Source organism: Ipomoea nil, unplaced genomic scaffold (genome assembly GCF_001879475.1).
Source record: "Ipomoea nil cultivar Tokyo-kokei standard unplaced genomic scaffold, Asagao_1.1 scaffold3399, whole genome shotgun sequence".
Classification (NCBI taxonomy): Eukaryota; Viridiplantae; Streptophyta; class Magnoliopsida; order Solanales; family Convolvulaceae; genus Ipomoea; species Ipomoea nil.
Window position 1 is genome coordinate 215802 of NW_017619827.1, and position 23822 is coordinate 239623.

The 23822-nt window shown below is 36.7% G+C and overlaps 1 long non-coding RNA gene across 1 annotated transcript; it reads left to right on the forward strand.

The window, feature by feature from the left end:
* The first annotated feature begins 7723 nt into the window (after window positions 1-7723).
* LOC109171170 lies at window positions 7724-20354 on the forward strand. The gene is made up of 3 exons (XR_002052547.1): window positions 7724-7734; window positions 11865-11869; window positions 20308-20354. It is a non-coding gene; the product is annotated as an uncharacterized LOC109171170 (long non-coding RNA).
* Window positions 20355-23822: the final 3468 nt, after the last annotated feature.

The window sequence follows — 23822 nt, forward strand, 5'->3', positions numbered from 1 at the left end:
AATAATTTAGAATATTAATTAAGGTAAATATTAATATGGCAATATTAAACCTAATATAATTACCATACCAAAATTAATATTTATAATAAATTAAATAAGGGCAAATAAGATATATGGTAAATTAGAGGCAAATTGCATGTTGAATAAAAGGCAAATAATTAAGGAAATGCATTAAGTTAGGTCATCACCGTCCTTCATGCGTATTTCTGAAAAGATTCCTTAGCCTTTCATATACTCTTACCCCATAGCCTTTCATATAGTCACTGCAACACCAAACGCCTGTCACCTGCCGCCGGCAACTCCAAGTCGTCGCTCCGTCGACTCCTAGAGCTCGCCGTAAAAATGGATACCGTAACCGGCACCCAAATCCGACGAACAGCCTCATGCTGTCTTGCCTTAGATCGAACAGCAGCGCAGCGGTGAGAACAGCTAACGTCAATGCCTTATGCATCTGTTCTCCTCTATCCACTTCTCCGCCGCCCGACCGGAAACACAAGTGAAATTTACAGTAGTGAATCCCCTGCGCGATACAAAGACGACCGAGGTCGCACTTTACATCTCCCCGCGCCGTCTATCTCTGCCACCATTATTTCCAGAAACAGAGGACACGGTGGCAACCATGCCTGATGTAACCTCTACGTCACAGCTTACCACTCCGGCGGACCTCGTCGTCAACAGCAAATAAATTAGTGCGAATGAAGACAATAAGCCTCCTTTTTTTTTTTTTTTAACGACATACAAATTCCACACTTAATGCCAAAAAATATATATTCAGCAATCCAAATGTTAAAATCATGTTTAATAATGCCGAAAAAGGAATTTTCAATAGTCCAAAAAATCATATATAAAATCTTAATGTATATGAAAAAATTAATATTGTTTTAGACAAAACAATCAATCAGGCAGAGATTGATAAAGGCTCTGATACTAAATGTGAGATCTAAACATGATCTAACTATAAAGAGCATAACCTACGAGAAACTTAACTCGTAATAGCGGAAGCGGAAGCATTGTAGATCTCCAGCCAGGGTTGATATCATGTTTTGTTGCCTCTTGAACGGTAGATCTGCAGAATAGGGTTAGCCGTTTTGTCTCATACTTGACTCAGAACCCTAGATGGTGTACTGATATTTTCTGAGCTGTATGAGTACCATATAATATTCATGTATTTTGTATCCCATCAATACAAACTTTATATAGGCACATTGGTGGATATAAGACTTAAACCTAAAGGTCCGACCCAACCAATTACTTAATGGGCCTAGTCCACTTGCACCACATAAGTAAGACCCATAATATATAATATATATTATACGGGAAAGTCTTACACCTCATGCATCATTAATATTCATTTTTAGCACACTAAACATTATTTTGTTATTTCCTTCTAATTAAGTAATATGAACCATCTGATTAGATTTTATAAATTAGCTTGTTGTAGAAAGATGTTTGGTAAATTAGCTGTTAGTTGATAGCTGATTACATGTAAAATGACCTTTAAAGATATAATTTATTTTTCTCCAAATGTTGATCGAAAAAGCTTTGAATTTTATCATTTTGGAGCAATAAGCTATTACAAAAAATTGATTAATCAAACACTCATATTAACTATCGAATTAATTTCATTTTTGGTCCACTGACTTTTAAGGTCTTATCACTTTTGGTGCACAATTTTAATTTTTTTCAATTTTAATGCCTAAATTTATTATTTTTATCAGTTTTAGTCCTTTCGGCCAAATTGACGGTGCAATGTTGCCGAATTTTATATTTTAGGGGCAAAATTGACATCCCAAAAAAAGATCTTTAATATCTAGACAAAAGAAAAATCATATTAAGAGAAAAAGAAGATCGAGTTTGTTAATTGAATTGTAGTATATTTTCAAACAAATAATACCCGAAATATCGAGTAATCGACCCACAGGGAAGTGGGGGATTAAGCACTAGCTACTAACCAATTATTATGAAGCTAATCCTAATGATTATGATGGACGATTTGCAATAAATAAATAATGCACAAATATCGGGGTTTTGAAAACAATAGAGAGAGAATGAGATCCGTGGGACTTAAGTGTTTAATCTCCTAGTGTCAATCTTAAGTGCAATATTAAATATGGGTTTAAAATAGTGTGAGAATGCAAATATAGTATAAAGTTACTCCCGTATGCTCTAACCCTAGTGAATATTCACTCTCGTGGTATAAACACCAAATAATAATAAGAGCAAGCATTATTAATTAATACCTAACTATTATCATTTCCCGATGTGCAATAATCAAGAATTAAACTCCCTAACATTTATGTCATCCCCCAAGGTGCAAAAGTCAAGTGCAATTGTGTGTACTCTCAATTATGCCTAACTCCTGTTATGACATAAAAAATTAAAAAAAAAAAGAAGCAATGAAACAAGTAATCCGGGCCCTAAACTACTAGCAACAACAATAATAATAAACTCAATTGCAACACAAGTTTAAAACCCAAATAATAATATATTAATGAATCTGAGAGCAAAGGCACATAGGTTCATAAACACTTTTACCAAAGAATCTCTAATAGAATTTAACCATGCATGGATAAATTATACATAGAAAAGTACAATAAAGAAATTACAATTTATATAAAAGAGTACGAGAATGCACTTGGTGATTTTCCCAAATCTCCCTATCTTTCGTCTTGCTTCCCAAGACAACTTGTGGCTCTTGATTTCGCCCTTTCTTGTCTCCAAAGAGCTCTGCTTTAATATTAGGGATGGAGAAGGTGGGATTTTATAGTTAGAACCAATCCTGGAGGAAATAGGAGAATTCTGTGCGAAAACAGGCCAAAACCGCGTCTTGGGCTTACGAATCAGCCTAGCAAACCTGTCGGACTCGACGCGTCGAGCCCGGGTCTTCAAATTCTTGGATGCGTTCTGGAATATTTCGAAGCGTCGAGCGGCTCGCTCGACACGTCAAAGATTGACGTCGTTTTTCTGAAGGCTGGAACGATCGCTCGACGCGTCGAGACCCCTGTATGCGTCATGAACTTGGCTTCTGGAATTTTTAGACGCATTGAACTAGCTACATTTGTGTCTTTTGGTCCACTTGACTCCAAATTTATCCTAGCACTTCCTTTGTCTTTGCTCATGACCGACAATGGTTCAAAACGACTAATAAACATCGTAAATCAGTGAACCGTATTTATCTTCTCAAGACACCATTGATGATCTGTGTTTAATAAGACTCTTGGGAAGAAGTTCTACAAATCTTAAATCAATGGATCGTATTCCTTACAACTGTGGTGCAGTGGTGAGTGGATCAGCGAGACGGACAGCGATAGCACGGTTCTCCAAAGGGATTTTGGACGCTGAAGCACGGATATCCTCTGTAGCTTTCAAAAGATTGGGCATTACCTTGTGGTGTGTAACACACAATGGGTGAGAAGGTTTTCTCTTACCGTCTGTTTGATTTGCTATTGAGATAGTGGATTGGACTCACTGATGGTGGTCTCCCCAGACGTAGATACTGTTGTATCAAACTGTGTAAACAATATTTTGTGTCTTTTACTTCTGTTTGGTTGAATTTCCACACCAAGTTCTTTCACTGATCTATTAACTAGTCTAAGACAGTGCTAAGTCAGTTACTCAAACAAAATCATACTGAAATATTGTTTAGTCGCAATGTTTAACATGAAAACAAAATCTACAATTGGTATCGGAGCTTTTAAATCTATATAATGACCAGCTTGATCCGAAAGGGAACTATATTTTTGTACTTTCGTGTGTTTTTACATTTCTGGCGGACAAATTGCTGTGTGAGTCATTTGTGACAGATGGATAGGCCACCTCTGTTGGATGGTACTCATTCTGGAAAGCCAGAATGGAAATCTATCTTCAAACCCAAGGAGCTAGGGTGTGGCGTTCTGTTATTACTGCTTGGACACCTCCTACAAAAGACAGACCAAAGGGTACGACAGTCCGTAAACCAGAAGAGGAATGGTCAAATGATGAATTAACTCTCTCAGATTACAATAGCAAGGCGTTAAATTCAATTGTGGGATAATTATATGAGTCTGTATTCACCCTAGTCACTGGTGTGAAAGAATCCAAGAAGGCGTGGGAGATCTTGCAAACTCGATACGAAGGAATCGATGATGTAAAGCAATCAAAATTACAAATGGTTCTTTCAGAATTCGATGCCCTGAAGATGAATGAAGACGTGAATATCTCAGATTTCCATAGTCAGGTACATGATTTGATGAATAGGGCATCCGTTCTTGGTGAACCATTCTCTAAAGAAAGGGTGGTCAAGAAAGTTCTTCGCTCACTGCCCAAGAGGTTTCGTATGAAGGTTACAACAATTCAAGATAATCAATAGGCGGGGAGAGGAAGAGTGTTAGTGAACTAATGGGTAGTCTACGCACTTACGAACTTCAAGTGATGTCTGATGACAACCCTAGTTCAGTCAGAGAAGGCAAATCTGTGGCATTCATCTCAGATGCTGATCAAGATTCTGACGATGTGGACATAGATGATGAATCTCGAGTCTTGTTGACTGAGAATTTCAAGAAGTTTATGAAGGGATTCAAACGTCGCGGACAAAGTCAATCTTCTCGCACTAGACACTCTAAAAACTCTTCATTGAGTAATGGTAAGAGTTCAAGCAATGGAATCCAGTGTTATGAATGTGAAGGTTCACTAGTACAAAAACAGTCATTCGCGTCCAAAGTTAAGGCTAAAAGGCGTCCAAAGTTGCTTGGAAGCGGATGTAGGAGACGCTAATTGTATATACAATTACCGTCCAAAGTAACTTTGGACGCGAAAAATGATAATTCGCGTCCAAAGTTGAAGAACTTTGGACGCGTATAGTGTTTGTGTTTAAAAAAAAAATACTATACGCGTACAAAGTTCATGAACTTTGTATGCGTATTATATATATATATATATATATATATATATATGTATATATATATATATATATATATATATATATATATCTTTTTTTGATATTTAAGATAAAAAAAAAAAACTGAAATTAGCACTAATACATAATATGATAAATAATAAATTGTCATCTTTTGCGGCATTGAACTTATAGGTGCATAATATATTTAAATTTAAAGAGATAATCTAAACATGGAAAAATCTTAAGATCCACTTCTGAACCAGAATATTTATGGTTTTCCATTGACAATGTCAAACAAAAGTAACAATCTTACAGGTTATGATTTACAAGTGCTGCCGGCATGCATTTATTCAAAACTCAAATTCTCAAGTTAGAAATTTGATATAATGACAATAGAAACCAAATACACAGTATGATATAATTAACCAAGTCATGAAAAGAATGAACTACAATTTGAGCATGAAAAGATTGGAAGGGCAATATATTGAAGCCTACATAAAAGAATGCAAAAGATATGGGAAATGAAGCAGTACTTCGTATTCTTGGTTATGGAAATAAAAAGATCAGTTAATGCTACAAGATCATGTCACTTCACCTCCTTTGCAAACTCTGTTGGAAGAATGTCCACAGCTGAACATATTATACCATTGCCCCTCCATGTCATGATGATATGTATTATTAAAGGGATCATATGTTGGATCAATTTTCAAAAAATAATTGTCACCATCAAAAAATGAAATAAATAAATGCAATTCTAACTAAATAGGCATCCAAACTTCAAACTTTGGACGCGAATTATTCGATTTTATTAATGTTTTTTTGTACTAGTGAACATGGCTACAAACAATATTTTGTGTCTTTTACTTTTGTTTGGTTTAATTTTCGCACCAAGTTCTTACACTGATCTATTAACTAGTCTAAGACAGTGATAAGTCAGTCACTCAAACAAAATCATACTGAAATATTACCTAGTCGCAATATTTAACACGAAAACAAAAATTACAATATTCAAGAGATAAGGGTCAAATCAACCCTTGATTGTGGCCAAATAGTGAAATTGAACTTTTAAATAATTATTTAAAAAATAAATAAATAAAACTTCATTGAAACAGCTTAAATGGCACCACAAAAAAAAAAAAAAAAGCAATTAAATGACTACATTTCCAATATACTATTTCTTGCATTCATATAATTCCAATCTACATTCATATCTACGTCGATCTTCTTTCATGTTATATATTATTTATAAAAATAAAATAAAATAAATAAAAATAAAAAACAACAACAAAATTGAAGTTGTTGTCACATTAGACATTTATGAATTTTTTATTTATAAAAGATAGAGTAACGGAGCCATTGAAAAGAAATTTGCAAGATTACAATTTATGCAATCTTGCAAATGCCCAAATCATTTTTAGCTTTAGCTTTTTTTTTTTTTAAATTCACTTTTGTAAAAAAACTTAGTCAATCTGAATTCAATACATCAATATCAGAGTGAGATCACATGATCGTGGATTCTTAATTGCATTTAAATTATCTATGAGCTAAGAGATCATGTCAAATAATTGTTTAAGTAATAAATATAATGGGAAATCTATTAATAAAATGATGATGGTTTTGAGGGTAGGTAGGTGGTGAGTAAAACATAAATGTATGTATTTTGAAAAAAAAAATATAAGAACAATTATACTATTTATCTATTGATTCTTTTAAATTTATAAATTTCGTCTCGTTCTATTAATTTTTAGAAAGCTAGAAAACTCAACAAATATCGTTCTCTATCACCCAGTAATGCGCTATTTTTTTAATTAGATACTTTCTTATTAACCCACAATCACACACAAGATATATTATGTCATATTCCTTTGCCTATGAAATACGATTATTTTTCCTCTAAAATTCATTAAGTGCATCAAACACGCTATATCAGTGCAAAATTGAATCCATAATGAGTGTGCTAAAAAAAATCTGTGAACTGAAGAAGTTGCTCGATCAACAAAGGCCAAGCTTAACCCTCAAATGGCTTTTAAATAACTCCAAGGTAGTTATCGATGCCCTTTACTATAAGAAAACTGATGAATTATCTCAGGTCATGCATGAGAATCAACTATATTGTTGAGCAAAGTATACTAGAGTCTAAGCAGAGAAGAAAGGGAATTGATTAACATTGAAAAGGAAGCTCATCATGAGCTTATATATAGAGATAAGAAAGAAGCAGTTATAACTGCCAAAAGTGTCTACTGCCAAAGGTGAAGGCGTCTACCAAAGACGTCTACCAAAGGCGTCTACCAAAGGCGTCTACCAAAGACGTCTAGCAAACGCGTCTACCAAAGGCGTCTACCAAAGACGTCTTCTTGTCTCCATTCTGTTGCTGCACTGCACCATTGCACTATATACTTCATCACCCCCCCTTAAGCTGGAGCATGAAGATCTTGAAGGCCTAGCTTAGAGTTGAAAAATTCAAAAGATGGCTTACGCAAAGCCTTAGTGAAACCGTCAGCATTCTGATTGTGTGAAGATATTGCCAGTAGCTTGATAACCCCTTCATGAATCTTTTGTCTTACTACATGCAATTGATTTCTATATGTTTGGTTCTCTCATGGAACAGAAAGTTTTCCCCTATAGCAATGGCAGATCTATTATCACAAAACAAGGCCACAGGGTTGTCAATGTGTATCTTCAAATCTGCCAACAAATATATCAACCATTGGATCTCACAAACAGTTGATGCTAAAGCTCTATATTCAGCCTCAGAGGATGACCTGGAAATGGTGGCTTGTTTCTTGGTTCTCCATGAGACTAGAAACTTTCCAATGTAAATGCAATAGCCAGTTATGGACTTTCTACTTTCTGCACATGTTGCCCAATCAAAATCAGAAAAGCCTTGCACTTTGATATCAGAATTTGATGAATAAAATAGGCCCTTTCCAGGAGATCCTTTCAAGTATCTCAGCACTCTATGAGCTGCTGTTAAGTGAGTATGTCTTGGCTTATCAACAAATTGGCTCAATTGTTGCACAACATAGGAAATATCAAGTCTAGTGTTGGTTAAATATAGCAATTTTCCAACCAATCTTCTATAGATTTCAGGGTTATCAAGTAGATCTCCTTCCAAATTAGTGAGCCTTAGACCTGTAGTGAAAGAAGTATTTGCAGGCTTGGATTCCAGGAATCCATTCTCTTCTAAGATCTCAAGAGTATATTTTCTCTGACAAATGTTAAGCCCCTTGGAATTTCTAAAAGCCTTAATGCCAAGAAAAAAATTCAATTGGCCAAGATCTTTGATCTTGAAAGATCTGTCCAGAAACTGCTTCAATTGATTAATCTGGACTGGATTGTTGCCTGCAACTAAAATGTCATCAACATATACCAATAATGCAATAAAGGAATCATTAAGACACTTTCTAAACAGTGATGGATCTGCAGATGACTGTTGGAAACCATTGTTAGCAAAGCTCTAGTTAGCTTGGCATTCCACTGCCTACTAGCTTGCGTCAAACCATACAGGGATCTCACCAATCTGCACACTTGATTAGGATTATCACTTTGAAAACCTGGAGGTAAAACCATATATACTTCTTCTTGCAAATCACCATGTAAGAAAGCATTATTAATGTCAAGTTGTTGAATGTCCCAACCTTTAGCAACAACAACAGTAAGAAAGGTTTTAATTGTTGTCATCCTAGCCACAGGAGAAAAAGTCTCAATGTAAACAACTCCAAGCTGCTGAGTATATCCTCAACCAACCTAGCTTTGTATCTTTCAATGGAACCATCTGACTTGTATTTGACCTTGTACACCCATCTACATCCAATTGTGGTTTTTCCAGGTGACAAATCTGTTAAAATCCAAGTGTCATTCTGGATCAGTGCCTGTATCTCATTCTGCATTGCATTTCTCCATTGCTCATGTTTCACTTCCTCATTATAAGTTTGGGGCTCATGTACTTCAGTGATAGAAGAGGCGTGACACCCCGAAATCCAAATTCAACTAAGGGGTTAATTGAGTAATTAATCCTATTTCAATTTGTAATTTAATCTCTTAAATTCCTGAAATTTAATAGTTGGGGACTAGTAATTGACTAGTCAACCCTAAAGTCAAAGTTGTACATTGAGCTTTGTAAGGAGTTCCCTTGTTCCTTACACTTGCTTATGTTAGTAAGGGTATTCTTGACCTTTCACTTGTTGTTGGTATTGTAACCTAACCTAGTAGACCACCTTCATTCTCTCCTTACACTTTTCTAAAAATCTAGCTCCACCTTCTCTCTAAAAAGGTGAATAGCTTTTCTTCCAAGCGAAGTTGGAACCTTGCCAAAACTTCAAGAGTTGCTTCCAAGATTCAACCTTTCTTATATTTGGGCATCTAGGAGGGTAAGATCTAAGTTCATCTTGTGTTTTTGGTTTTATCTAAGGTGGCTTTTCTTAAAGATAGGATCTTTATGATCTTTTGGTATGTTCTTGAAGTGGGTTTGGATGGTGAGCCTTGTGAGGAGCTTGTTGAGGTGTAAAGTGAAGTCTTTAGTCTACAAGAGGTAGCCCATGCTCTACAAAACCTATTTTGCTTACCTATATGTGATTTCTTGGATTCTACATGTGTTTTTGCTATGAAATGTGAGTGTTTATGCATTGTCTTGTGAAAACGCATATCTAGAGCTTGTGTTTAGGGTTCATTTGTGCCATTGCTTGGCACTTCCTTTTATTCAAGTCATTTTGTTGTATTTGGTGAGATTTGGCATGTTTTGGACTTGAATTTGAGTTTGGAGATGAAAATCCGTGAAGTGTTGTATTGTGGTACAGGGATGTACCCGCGGGCGGAACGGCGGGTAGGCGTCCAACCTGCCGCCCACCCGCGGGGTACATTGGTCGGGCAGCCTGTACCTGCGGGCGGAGCCGCGGGTAGACGCCTACCCGTGGTCCCACCCGCGGGTACACTATGTTGGTTGTTGGGCGATTTATTCCCCGTGATTCTTTTGACTCAGTATTTGGTCTTTTGACTTCCTATTGTTCTTTTGTGGAACTATTTGAGTGTCTTCTTGATGTTTTGTATGTCTAGAACTATATGGTAGGTATCCATGTAGGTTTTGGTGTCTTGAATCGTGCTAAGTGTTCAACATTGTGTTTTGTTGAACCGTGATGAGTCTTGTGTGTTCTTCGGAACTACCTTTGGTTTACCCATTTGATGAGCATGCTAGTTCGGTGTTAAATGCTAGCATGTGTGTTGTTTGTACCTTCCGATTGGTTGATGATAACTTGTGTTATTCATTGTTGTTGTTTTTGGACTGTGATCCATTCCTTGATTGAGTATGGTTTCATATCTTCATTGTGATCTGTTGATTGATTCCTGTTGTGATGTGATGTGTGTGTGGCTTTACCTGGATTGCACGATTAGTGGTATGGGACACTAGTCACCAAGGTATTGCAGCGGTCCTCGTGGTGGCCGTGACGCGATTATGGAGTTTGTGGCCTTTGTGTAAGGTTCACGTGTTTATTTCTGGGATAACATGTGTTATCCAGGGCATGTGTTGCCATGTGTGATCGGTACCCTCGTGTACTATGAAATCGGTGGTTTTGTTGGAGGGACTGTTGGAGGGGGAATGACAGTTCCCGGGGGAATAAGGTTGGACTTGGTGTACAGGGGTCCTAGAGGTAAAGGTTGTAACTAGATATAAGGTTGAGGGTAGCCATAAGGTTGGAACTGGGCATAAGGAAGGCATATCAACTCGTCATGAGTGATGTCACGAGGGCTTGTGTAGCCATGGTTGTGAGTTCTCTTCTTGTGATGTGTGTAGTCACAAAGGCATGTGTTGCCATTGGTCTTGTCTTTATCCTTTGTGTTGTGGTTATCCTTTATGGTTTTGGGATGTGTTCCCGTATCCTTGTTGAGAGTGTTGAGTCTTGTGTTGACTATTGCTCTTGGTTTTGAACTTATATACTTATGTATTCAGTTTCGAAAATGGCTTTACAACTTATATCTTATCTATGTATGTTATTTCACATGTATTGGTGGGTTACCAGCATTATTCGTTGACCGGGCGTCGTCCCATGTTTTATTGTGTTCTTTCAGGTGATGTCTAGACGTGTGCGAGGTCTAGTGCTTGGTAGTATAGCTTCTCCCTCTTTGTTTTGTGGCCTGTGTGCCAGTTTAGATGTAGCGCTTTGAGACTATGGATTAGATGTAAACATTGCAGATGTTGCCGTAGCGTTCATCCTTTTTGGTGAACGTGGCATAACACCCCATGTTTTGGATTTAAGTTTATCTAGTTACCTTTCAGTCTTCCGCTATGTTTGTGGTTTAGTTCAGTTATCTGCATGTTTAAGGCTTTTAAATAGCTTGTTTTTAGGGGGTGTTACAAGAGGCACAGATCCTCAGACTGGAAGGCAAATTGTCATAGGAAATAAACTTGCTCAATGGATGAGGTGAAGTTCTAATAGCAGACTGACAATGGTAATCCTGGAATCTGGAAGGGATGGTTTTTATCCTAGCTGACCTTCTTGGCTGTGGAGGATCAATGTCATCAGTAGGTGGAGGCTCCATCTGTTCAGTATTCTGTTCTGGTGAATCAGAACCAAGCTGTGGGAGTTCTATATGAATATCCAGTGATAAGTCATGAGGAATTAGTGGAGGTGCATCATAGGCTGTGTCACCAGGACTAGTATTAACATCATGAATTCCTCTACTTGGGGAAGTGTCTGTAGGAATGACTTGTGTTGAATCCAAGGCAGTAGCATCAACTTCAACTGAGATGGAAATAAGAGGTAAAGTGGGATTGAATAATTCTGATGTAGTATTCTGTAGATTGCCTTGTTTAAAGGGATAGGTCTGCTCATAGAACCTAAATTCCATAGAGATAAAGGTAACTTTGTTAGCAATATCATACGGTAAATAGCACTTTACATTGGCAGCAAATCTCAGAAAAAACACATTTCTTAGCTCTTGATTCCATTTTGTTTCTGCCTTGTGCAATTATGGCAGCAAAGCATAAACAAAGAAAAGGTCTGAGCTGACCATAGTCTATGTCTGGGCCAAATAAAACTTGGTAGGGAGTGGATCCATCTAGAACATCAGTAGGTAGCCTGGTGAGCAGGTAAGAAGAGTGTAGAACACAATGACCCCAGAATTTGTGAGGCAGTCCAGATTGAAATTTTAGAGCCCTTGCCATGTTCAAAATATGCTGATGTTTCCTCTCTGCCACCCCATTCTGTTGGGGCGTGTATGCACAAGATTTGTGATGTAGAATTCCCTTCTCACCAAAAAAATCATTCATCATAAATTCACCACCATTATTTGTTCTAACAACCTTGATCTTGGCTAGGAATTGAGTGCAAACCATATTATAAAAATTCTGGAAAATAGGCTTCACTTCTGATTTGTGCCTCATTAGATGTGACCAGGTAAACCTGCTATGATCATCTACCATAGTCAAGAAGAAATGTTTCCCTTTGAGGGATGCAACAGTAAAGGGGCCCCAAACATCCATATGCAATAAATCAAAACATGCTTGAGCTCTATTAACAGTGACAGGAAATCTTGATTTCTTGTGTCTTGCAAAGTGACAAACATCACAAACAAAATTAGGACATTTCAGAGAAGATGCAAGTTTTATTCCTTTTAACAATTGTATCTTATTTACAGGAAAATGGCCTAATCTGTCATGCCACAGCTATAAAGAGAAACTGTTACATGATCTAGAAACTTCATCTGAACTACCAGTCTTCTTCTTGACAGGAGGGTTGTTTATCAGATATAACCCATTTCTTTCTTTAGCAAAACCATCCACTATCCCAAGAGGTCCCTGAAGTTTACAAGAGTCACCTTATCAATTTTGTTGCAGATATAATGTTCAAATTGAAGGATTGTGTGTACAAAACATTTTGCAACAATATGTTCATGTCTAGCCTGACTTGTCCTATGTGTGAGACACTCATCATTACCCCATTAGGCAACTTAACAGAAACTTCATGAATGACATGGCATGTCTCAAAAAAATCCAAAGAACATGTAATGTGATCTGTGGCACCAGAATCAAGAATCCATACACTTGATGAAAATAAGGCATTGTTAATATGGAGATTAGAGATGAACCTGCCTTCAGTAGAGTTTTTGAAATCTGGCTTAAGACCATTTTTACTAACAGTCACAGCTGCACTAGTTGATGCTTGATTCCCCAGGTTCTAATTCTGTAATAGAGACAGCAATTTCTGAAATTGTTCAGATGTGAGACCTACATCACCAACCTGATTCACAAGGGAATTAGGAGCTTGTTGTGAGTCCTGAGTTTGTCTAGTTTTAGACTTATATCCTGGGATCCAGCCAGGGGGAAAACCATGTTTCTTGTAGCATTTGTTAATGGTGTGACCAAGTCTCCCACAGAAAGTACACTTAGGCATACTCTTTCCTGATCCATTCGCATTTCCACTGCCATTATTGTATTCTTTTCTTACTGTTTAGGGCTGAGACGGTCACTAGAGGCTGTTTTTCTTCATACTGATCTTGATTGTTTTGTAGAACATTTGCTTGAATTGTATCATTGTTCCTTTGATTGAAAGAGTTTTTAATTTTCCTTTCCATTTTTAAATCCATACACAACACTTTCTCAATGGCAGGAATATGTTCCATAACAAGAATTGCAGATTTAATACTCTCATACTCTTCACTTAAGCCTTCCAAAAACCTAATGATTTGATCCTCTTCCTTTTCCTTTTGGATTTTGCTTACTAGGGAGCAGGTACACTTAGGAACACATTCACAAGCAGGAATTGGCCTCACAGCATTCATTTGCATCCATAAACCATTGCTTTTAGTAAAATACTCGTTGATTGAGAGATTACCTTGTGAGCGTCGATAGATCTCATTTCGCAGTTCAGCAATCCTGTGTGAATCTATCTGAGAATATCTCTTCTTTAGAGTGTTCCACGCATATGATCCAGTCTCAAGTACAAGACTCCTTCTACAATCGTGGAGCTAAGAGACTTGAGGATCCACGAGCAAACAATGTTGTTGCACCTCCTCCAAACAGAGAATCTCCGATCAGTTTCCTCAGGCCTAGTGATGGATCCATTAACAAATCCATATTTGTTCTTCACCTCAAGAGAAATTTTTATTTATCGACTCCATGACGCATAGTTTACTTCGGACAGAGGCGGAGAGACGAGAATCAATTTAGGATTCTCCGTGATATGGAGATACCAAGGATCGTCGAATTCCTGTGCATGATCGACGTTCATCGGAATCTGACTTGAAGAAGCTCCGGCTCCGGCTTGTTCTGTCGAGCCTCCGTCGTTATTGTTCTGATTTTCTGACATCACCACCGCTGCGTAACTGCGGTGCGCTGATACCATGATGAATTATCTTAGGTCATGCATGAGAATCAACCATATTGTTGAGCAAAGTATATTAGAGTCTAAGCAGAGAATAAAGGGAATTGATTAACATTGAAAAGGGAAACTCAACATGAGCTTATATACAGAGATAAGAAAGAAGCAGTTATAACTGCCAAAAGTGTCTACTGCCAAAGGCGAAGGCGTCTACCAAAGACGTCTACCAAACACGTCTTCTTGTCTCCATTCTGTTGCTGCGCTGCACCATTGCATTATATACTTCATCAAAAACATTATACCTTGGAATGATATGATGGTCCTTTGTTCTTCTTCTTCTTCATGTGAGTTTAGATCGATAACTTACATCAATGGCTTCAAACTATGTTACTGCTTCATGTTCGTGGTATGTAGACTAAAGCATGTACGTTTGAAGATTTATCTTCATCTCCAGTGGGAAGGACATTTGCTTAGATCAATCATGAAGTGGGACGAACCGATGAAATGTTTTTCCTTTGATTGAGGTTTGATATAATTTTTTAAATTAAAGACTTTAACGAGACAACTCATTAACAATTTAACACACATATTTCAAGTTCTCTTCTCCCCAACAAGATTTTTCTCACCGGGGTTTTCTAGTGTGCTTTTTAACGAGGCGTGAGCATGAGAAAGTAATATCCATGGGAGATTGTTGTGAATAAATATATGTGAACAATACTAGAGGTATTATGTTATGACAATACTTTGAACAAAATTTAGTTAATTTGAACAGAGATCATGTGGCCCTAGATTCTTAATTGAATTCAAATTGTTCATATAATATTATCTCTAATAAAGGTTAAATATTAAATGTCTTAAATTCAAATAAATTGCAAATTTAGAAATTCCATTAATTAAATGATGATGTTTTTCAAGGTGGTAGGTGGCAGGTAGAACATAAATGTATATATTTTGGAAAAAAAAAAAATTAGAAGAAAAATTGTAGTTTTACAAAATTTATGAAAGAAAGATCTCTCACGAATCTGAGCCAGTAGTGAGGAACAACATAAACAAAAAGTGAGTAGAAAATTTTGTGCATCACACGTGCTATATGAGTGCCAAATTGAACAAATTATTTGGCCCATGTATGTATATTTTAACAAATTAGAGTAAAAGACATTCTTTTGTTTTAGAATTATAGTGACACGCACAATTTTGGTCCTCTATAAAAATTTTTGTCATTTTATGGACAGACTTATTGTGACGAGGACATTTTTGGTCCTCCGTAAGTAATTCTGTTAAATGCTCATCTAAAAGGAGGGCAATTGCGTCAATTTAGCTTTATCTCTTATAATGGCCGCTGCTTTTCGTCTTTCTCCCATGATGATGACACCTATCTTCTACAATATTTCCCAGTTGATGAAAGAATCCAAAGAACAATAGGGCAAAAACACTCAGATGAGTAAGGGTAAGCCATCGTATCCAATCACGAAGATCACCAGCAGCATTCAGCTGGGCAATCAATGGATCTACCATACTCAATCCTCATTGTTCAAACTAGATGACCTCCTGAGCCGGGATATCCATGACAAGTTAGAGCTTTTTACTCTCGAGGACGACCCCAATGTGAAGGATGAAAGCTTCTGGAGCATGACAACCTCAGGTAAGTTCAAAGTTAGCTCTGTCTATAATCATAGTAATGCAGACGGCCTTGACTTTCAGGATGGTGGTTGGAAAAATATTTGGAGGCTAATGGTGCCTGGGAAACTGTAATGAGAAATAATAAGAATCAAAAATTGAGTAAAAAAGAGTAACAAACATGCCTGCAAGAAATCCAAAAGACAGACAATCAAGTACGTTTGGCACCAAAGGCCAAGCTTAACCCTCAAATGGCTTTTTGAGAACTCCAGGGCGGCTTCGATGACTCCCCGAACCCTAATGATGTTGCTACTATATGCTACACAAGTAGTACTACTAGAACACCGAAGGTATAACATATTACTTAGTCTTATATCGTAATTGAATTGATTGCCTAAACATACCAACCAATTCTGTCTTTTTTTCTGCAATATTGTAGGGAGTTGTGTTTACCCATGCAAATTTGGTTGCAAATGTAGTGGGTTTGATTCTCTTTATCAATCTGCATTTCACAGATATGTAAATATCAATTACTGCCACACTGCAATACGATAAAGCAATCATAACTTATATTTTGTTGTAATTTGAAGATATAATGACCACTTTCATTTTTACACTTGATATTCAAACTTTTACAATTCTATATACTTTTGTTATTATTGTTATTGAGTTTGAATTTCTTAATATAATATATTTTGCAATTATATTATTGAAGTATTATATTATAGGTTAAATAAAGGTATGGGATATTAAGGATCGTTATATCGTGCACTAGGTCGTTTTTATAAGTTGGTGGGGAGTTGACGTGACGGACACCGTTCCGTCCATTCTTTTTTTTTTTTTTTTTTAACACTTGTGTTTATGTGTATTCTGTTAAGAGTTTATATGTATTATGTTAAGAGTTTATGTGTGTTACGTTAAGAGTTTTTGTGTATTATGTTAAGAGTTTATGTGTATTATGTTAAATTTTAGATTATGTGTATGTATTATGTTAAGACTTTATGTGTATTCTACTATAAAATTATGTACATAAGAAACATGGATTTGTTTTAGTAGTTAACGACAGAAACAGGAAACAAAATTTCTATACAAAAAAACAGATAAAAACGTCGTCGTTTTGGGCCAGGACGCACAATGCATTGTGCGCCCTGGTGCACGATATGATTTGCCGAATATTAATTAGTGGGCAGAATTTTTTTTAAAATTTAGTGACCGACAAAAATCGTAGCAAATTCGTAGCTAAAATTACCGACATGTATTTCTGTTTCTAAACTGTAGGTGAATGGCATCCATTGCATACAACAGAAGAAAACTAGCAACGGAATTTTCCGTTCCTAGTCCCTTGCAAATTTTGTCATTCAAATCGTCGAGAGGAGGAAAATAGCGTCGAATTTTTTAAGTTTAGTCATAAAAATTCATCGCTAAATTTAGCGACGGAATTAGAATTTGTCGCAACACTTTAGCGAAGCCACTTTTGGAGACGGACAGAATCCATCGCTATTCACTTTAGCAATGGATTTTTTCCTTTCTTGCGACAGAATTTTCCATCGCTATTTCCACATTTTTTAAAGAGTTTGCAACATTAAAATTGAAAAGCATAAAATAATCTATTGAATTTAGGGATAAACAATACAACTAGCACGTTTTCAAAAAAGAAAACAATTATATAAATAAATACAACTAGCCCCTTTTTACTATAAATAAATGAATACAACTAGCACCCATTGACAATCGAGGTTCGATCTTGTTTTTGTAACGTCCCTGCAAAGTATTATTAATGGTGATGAGAAAGGGTGGGAAGAAAGGAAATCAATAGATGAAGTGATGAAGGGTGATGATGTCAAAGGCTCAAAGTCGAAGGACCAAAACGACGCCGTAGGAAGAAAGATCATTGAGAGCCGTTGCACTTAAACCATACGACATCGTTGCAGTAGCCGTTCGATATGGTTAGAAGCAGCTATCAGACGACACTGTTTTGTGCGTCTACGTCCCCCTTTTTGCTGAACAAGCTCCTAAAATGAAGGAAGCAGTTTGCCAGCTAATTTCAATTCAGTTTTTGCTTTGCTTTTGCATTTGCTTAGCCCTATAAGGCATTGTAGACAGTTAAAGAGTTTTTATGCAATGAATACCAGTCTATTTTCCCCTCTTTTCCTTTGTCTTCCTCTTCCCATACCCTAATTTCTCACCCCTAGCCCTAAAATCTCTGGTTTATTTCCAAGTGCGTTCCAAGTTAAGTAAGTGCTCATTTGCAAAAACTGAAGTTGAGTACTTGGGACATATCATTTCTTGTGAGGGGTTGCAAACTGATCCTGCCAAACTGGAAGTTGTGGCAGCTTGGCCTAAACCCTAGACTGTCAAAGCTTTGAGGGGTTTCTTAGGCCTTACAGGGTATTACAGAAGGTTTATAAAAGCTTATGGGGTGCTGAGTAAACCTTTGGCAGAGATGTTAAAGAAGGATGGATTTGAGTGGGGTCCAGAAGCAGATCAAGCTTTTGAACAATTGAAAAAGGCATTATGTAAATCCCTAGTCCTAGCACTGCCCAATTTTCAGAAAGATTTCACAGTGGAGGCTGATGCAAGCAATATGGGGATGGGGGCTGTTCTACTTCAGGAGGGAAAACCTATAGCCTTTTTCGTAAGGCCTTTGGTGAGAAGCACTTGGGATTTTCTATCTATGAAAAGGAATACCTTTCAATTATAAATGCTGCTTGTTAGGAAGGCACTTAAGTATCAAAACTGACCCTCATAGTCTCTAGTTCATCCTAGAACAGAAGATGACTACTGCCCTACAACAAAAGGGTTGTGTCTAAACTTTTGGGCTTGGATTATTCCATCCAATACAAAAAGGGGGTAGACAACAGAGCTGCTGATGCACTATCCAGAAGAGATTTTGATGAGAGTCCAGTTATGTATTCCATTTCAGTAGTGCATACTCTACATTGGATCCACTAGTAATTTGAGGAATTGAAAGTTGGTTTTAGTGGTGATTTTTCAGTGAGTGTCATCCTCTAGGAATGGCCATAAGGGAATTGAGTAGAGAGGGGTTAAACACAAGATCATTAAGTGTTTGAAAGCTAACCAAAGGGAAATATTTATTTGCATAGTGAACAAGTTTATGATAAAGCAATGAATCAAGTAAAAGGCAATATTGAAAGAAAGGATTTAGACAAAATCACTTTGCATAAATGCGAATAATGTTCTATGTTTCTAAGCCAAGCAATGATCAATAATGAAAGTGAAGGCATTTAGCAAGTGTCAATGCCATTCTCATGGTCATTGGGCTATCACTTAAGTTTTAATTCCAATCTCATGGCAAATAGACTAGATGAGGAAATTAATCAAATACATTGTGTGCTCTATCCCTTCCAACTCTCCTTTCTCAAGAGTGAGTTAGAACTATGATAGGTTTGACTATGATGAATCCCCATTCTCATAGGTGAAATACCAAATCCAAAATCCCCATACAAAGTTGGGCCATAACCAAGCAAGAGTAAAAACATTTTACCAAATTCACAATCAAATTCATTCTAAAGATATTGCAAACCCTAGGTTGTCCAATTTAATTCATGTTAACATTTATACAAAGCAATTCAATCTAAATCCCTAACTAGTTTAACTACTCATAATTTAATTGATAAACTAAAAGCAATTAAAGTAATGCACAATGAATTTGACTTCAAAAGTAATTTCTAATGTACAAAAATAAGAAATAGATAGAAATCCTTACTTTATTGAATTTGTAGAATGTAAATCTGAAATTGAAAGTGAAAGTTGCAATTACATACGGTAATATCCCTCTAAATTTTCTCGAAAAGATGATGGAATACAATGGATTTTTTGTTCTAAAGGGTTTGGATGGAGAGAAGGTGTAGAGGGAGATTGGAAATTGAAAGATAATATGAAAATAACGCCTAAAGACTCTTTATACTTTTGGAATCGCGTACTTTTAACTGCTTTCCGAATGCCTGGTCATGATGGAGGTTAAAGCGTGACCTTCATCGTGACCAGGCCTAAGCCTCGCAGGTCTCTGCCGGTCACGGTGGCTGTCACGGTGTGACGTTGACTATGACCACTCACTCTGCACAGTATCTCTAGTTTCTAGACCATTTTTCATGTTGTAAACGTCCGAACTATTCTTTGTGGTTTGCATGAAAGTTGTAGCTCTCTGAGTTCCCTTTCTAATTCCACTTTAATCATGCTATTTGGATACTCCAAGCTCGAGATTTGCTCAAATTACCGAGACTTCGCCTGACAGAAAAAAAAAGTACAAAGTAGAATGGTGTCACGCTGGCAATCACGGCGTGACCACCAGCGTGACCCATGTTTTTCACTTCAAAATGCATATTTCTTCATCTCCTTTGTTCCTTTGGGTCCTCGGTTCATGTCATGATATTTCCACTTGCTTTATTTCATTTTCTTGACCTCAAATGGCACCCGGAACTTGCCTTTCTGTCAAGATGACTTCAAAGCACAACCAATTGAGCTCCAATTTACATGAAGTTACAACCAATGCCTCCAAATACCTAAATGACACAAAGGAATCAAATAGGAACATACTTAGCTTCCAATTAACATGAAATTATATGAGTTTGATATCAATTATGCACAAAAAAAAGTACTAAGATTCAGCACTTATCAAATCTCCCCACATTTAGACCTTGCTTGCCCTCAAGCAAGAAACAACCAAATTAAGCAGATTGAATTACCAGCCATCATCAAAAGCAATCACACAATTCTAAAGATAAGTAAATGAGCTATGCCCAAGAAATCATACATATGTTTTTCCTCTTCCTACTTTGCAACAGTGGTGAAGTGAATGTGATACTCTCAATTGAATCAAAATGTAAGGACCCCAGAACCCCAAGTTCACTCATTGTTTTACATGGAATTTCTCTCAAACACACATATTCACCAGCACAGAAATGATTCAACCCTCAACTTCCACAGGCCTAAAAAGCCGAGCCCATTAATGGAACGATGCACACGGGTGATTGCTGTAATTTGGGGCAAACAAATAATGCCCGGAGTATTCGGGTTGTCGAACCACAGAGAGGTGGGGTACAAATCACTAGCTACTAGGTTACTCATATGAAACTAGTCCGAACAAAACTTGAAGGTGGATTGATTGCATAAAATAACAAGCAGAATAAAATAAGTAGCAAGGTTTTGTAGACAATAGAGCAAAATAGGATTCTTGGGGTCACAATGTTTAATCACCTAGTGCCAATTAACGTTTGTAATATTTGGTTTGGAATTAAGATTTGTATGGGAATGCAAAGTGGAATCGAATTACTCCCGTAATCTCTATTCCTAGTGAATTTCCACTCCCATGGCTTAAACACCCAATAAGATCAAAGATCAGCATTTAATTATTCCTAATTACTACCATCTCCCGATGAGCAATAATCTAGAATAAACTTCCCCTAATAAGTTCCCCTTTCCCAAGGACCAACCATTAGGTGCAATCATGTGTGCCCTAATTTATGCCCCAACTCCCATTGGTGACACAAAAATGACTGTGAAGCTAGTAATTTAGGCCTTTAACTACCAACAACAACAGATTAAAACAGGATTGCAACACAAATCATAAAACCAAACATAAATATATTAAGAAATTAACGAACTAGACACATAGGTTTATAAACAAATTCACCCAAAAATCCTTAAAGAATTTAGCCGAGCATGGCTAAATTACACATAGCAAATATGAATAAAGGATTACAAATCATCAAAAGAGAACAAGAATTAACCAAGCGATTCTCCCAAATCTCCTTGGCTTCCTCCTTGCTTCCAAAGACAACTTGAGCCTCTTGATTCCTCTCTTTCTTGTTTACAAAGAACTCTAAAAATCTCCCGGTCTTCGTTAGGGTTGAGGAAGGAGGGATTTTATAGTGGGTACAAAGTTGAGATGAAATAGGAATCTTGTACAAAATTGGACTCAAATTATAATTCCTATATTTAAATAAAGAAATTGCCTTAATTAATTTAAAATTGAAGTTGGATTGGAATTTGGAATTTTGAAATTGAAGTTGGAATTGAGGTGTGAGAATTGAATTGAATCAGTGCCCTCACTGTATTAAGCTGGCACAATTTCGTGCGACGCTCGACGCGTCGAGACCAGCAGGTCTCGATCACAAAACATTCTGGAAATTTTCGACGCGTCGAGCTTTCTGGTCCCCGAACTTGTCCAAAATTGCTCCAAACTCATCCTTGAACTTTCCTTGCTCATAGAATTGACCTACAATGGTTCAAAAACACTAACAAACACCGTAAAACATTCAAAACAAGTGTGAACCATAATTAAATGATAATAGCAAGGAAAATATGTATTAAATAAGCAAAATTAAATAACTTAAATACTGAGATGATTCAAAATAACTATAAAAACAAGCAAAGATGTGATAACATCACCCCCTCAAAATTAAAGATCTTTTGCTTGTCCTCAAGCAAAACCAAGGAATAAAATCACAAGTCAAAACATACAAATTACTCATGCTCTCTCTTGCACAACCTTTCAAACCACCGACCAACTTGCTACAAAACAACAAGCTTCAAGAATCAAATTAGTTTGGCACATAAGAGACCCATTTTCAAGCCAATAACCGAGCACCAAGAATTTAAAGTATGTGAGGATCAAGTGTGGACAAATACTCAGTTGAGATTATGCAAGACACGGCTCATGAATGAGATCCCATAGGCTTGCCCTTCATACTCCCCTAGATCAAATCTAAGAATTCATGCTAAGATCAAATAGGACTTTATTTAGCTTGTAATGGGGCTACGGGTGATGGCTAACAAAAAAGTGGTATGGAAAAATTAATCAAAAAGAGAGAATGTCACAATTTATCTAAACTTTTCAAAATTTGGAAGAGATGAGATAATCATAATTCCAAGGAGCAAATTTCTTTTAAGAACTTAGCAACTCTTTGGTAAAGTGGGGATCCAAACTCAAAAACTTTCAATCTTTTTTTTTTTCTCATTCTTTTCTTTGTCTTTGGACTTCTTTTGGATATAGCAAGATAATTTTAATCCAAACTTTCACGACCTCCACACTTGAACATTTGTAACACTAGCTGCTTTTTTTCGTAGCACAACTCCATAAAACTCTTCTTACGGAAAAGATGAAGATAAAAGTTTCATTCTCTCAAGGGTGGAAGGGAAATATTTGGCCACGGGCTAAGGGTTATAATAATGGGGTAAATCAAAGAAAAACAATCACAAAGAGGGGATAAGTGCTTAGCACTTATTTGAACAAACAAAAGGCACAATGGGGAAACGAAGGATAAAAATATATATATAGGGACAGGTTTAAAGGCTATGGCTAAACAATAATGGCCTAAATCACTTCAAAACATGCAAAACTTAGACATCACTTAGGGAGTAATGAGGCAAGTTCTAGCAAAAACACCCATGACCGGAATCTCACATAAGCCTTCACTAGCAATGCAAAACACAAGATCAAGGATTAATCCAATTATTAAGTGGTTAACAAAGCTATTGGCAAGGGAATAGATCAAATATGTGTTACACCTCAAATCATCCATCACAAATTGAGATGCAGCAAGCACCACTAAAACAAACCACAAACCAATAAGAGAGAGTAATTGTAACTGCATGCTAAGACAAGTAACTTATTCACCAAAAATAGCATATGAGTCATCCAAGCAAAGGCAAAAATTTTTAAAATTTTAGAAATATCCCCATAAATATCCCCAAATTAATGATTCCTCCCCCCACACCTTTGCATCGTCCCTGGTGCAAGAGAAAAGAGAAAAACTATAAAACAAAAATAATCACGAACTAGAAAACTATAAAACTAAATAAAACGAATCTAGAAATCAATAAATATGAAAGAAATAAAAGATAACATGGGGTGCCTCCCATGAAGCGCTAAGTTTAACGTCGCTAGCTTGACCTAACCTGGTTATGGAGTGCTCATCCTGGTTGATCCGCGAGTTTGATCTCATCACCCTATAGAGTCTTCAAATGCAAATACTCATCATGGGTCACCTTGA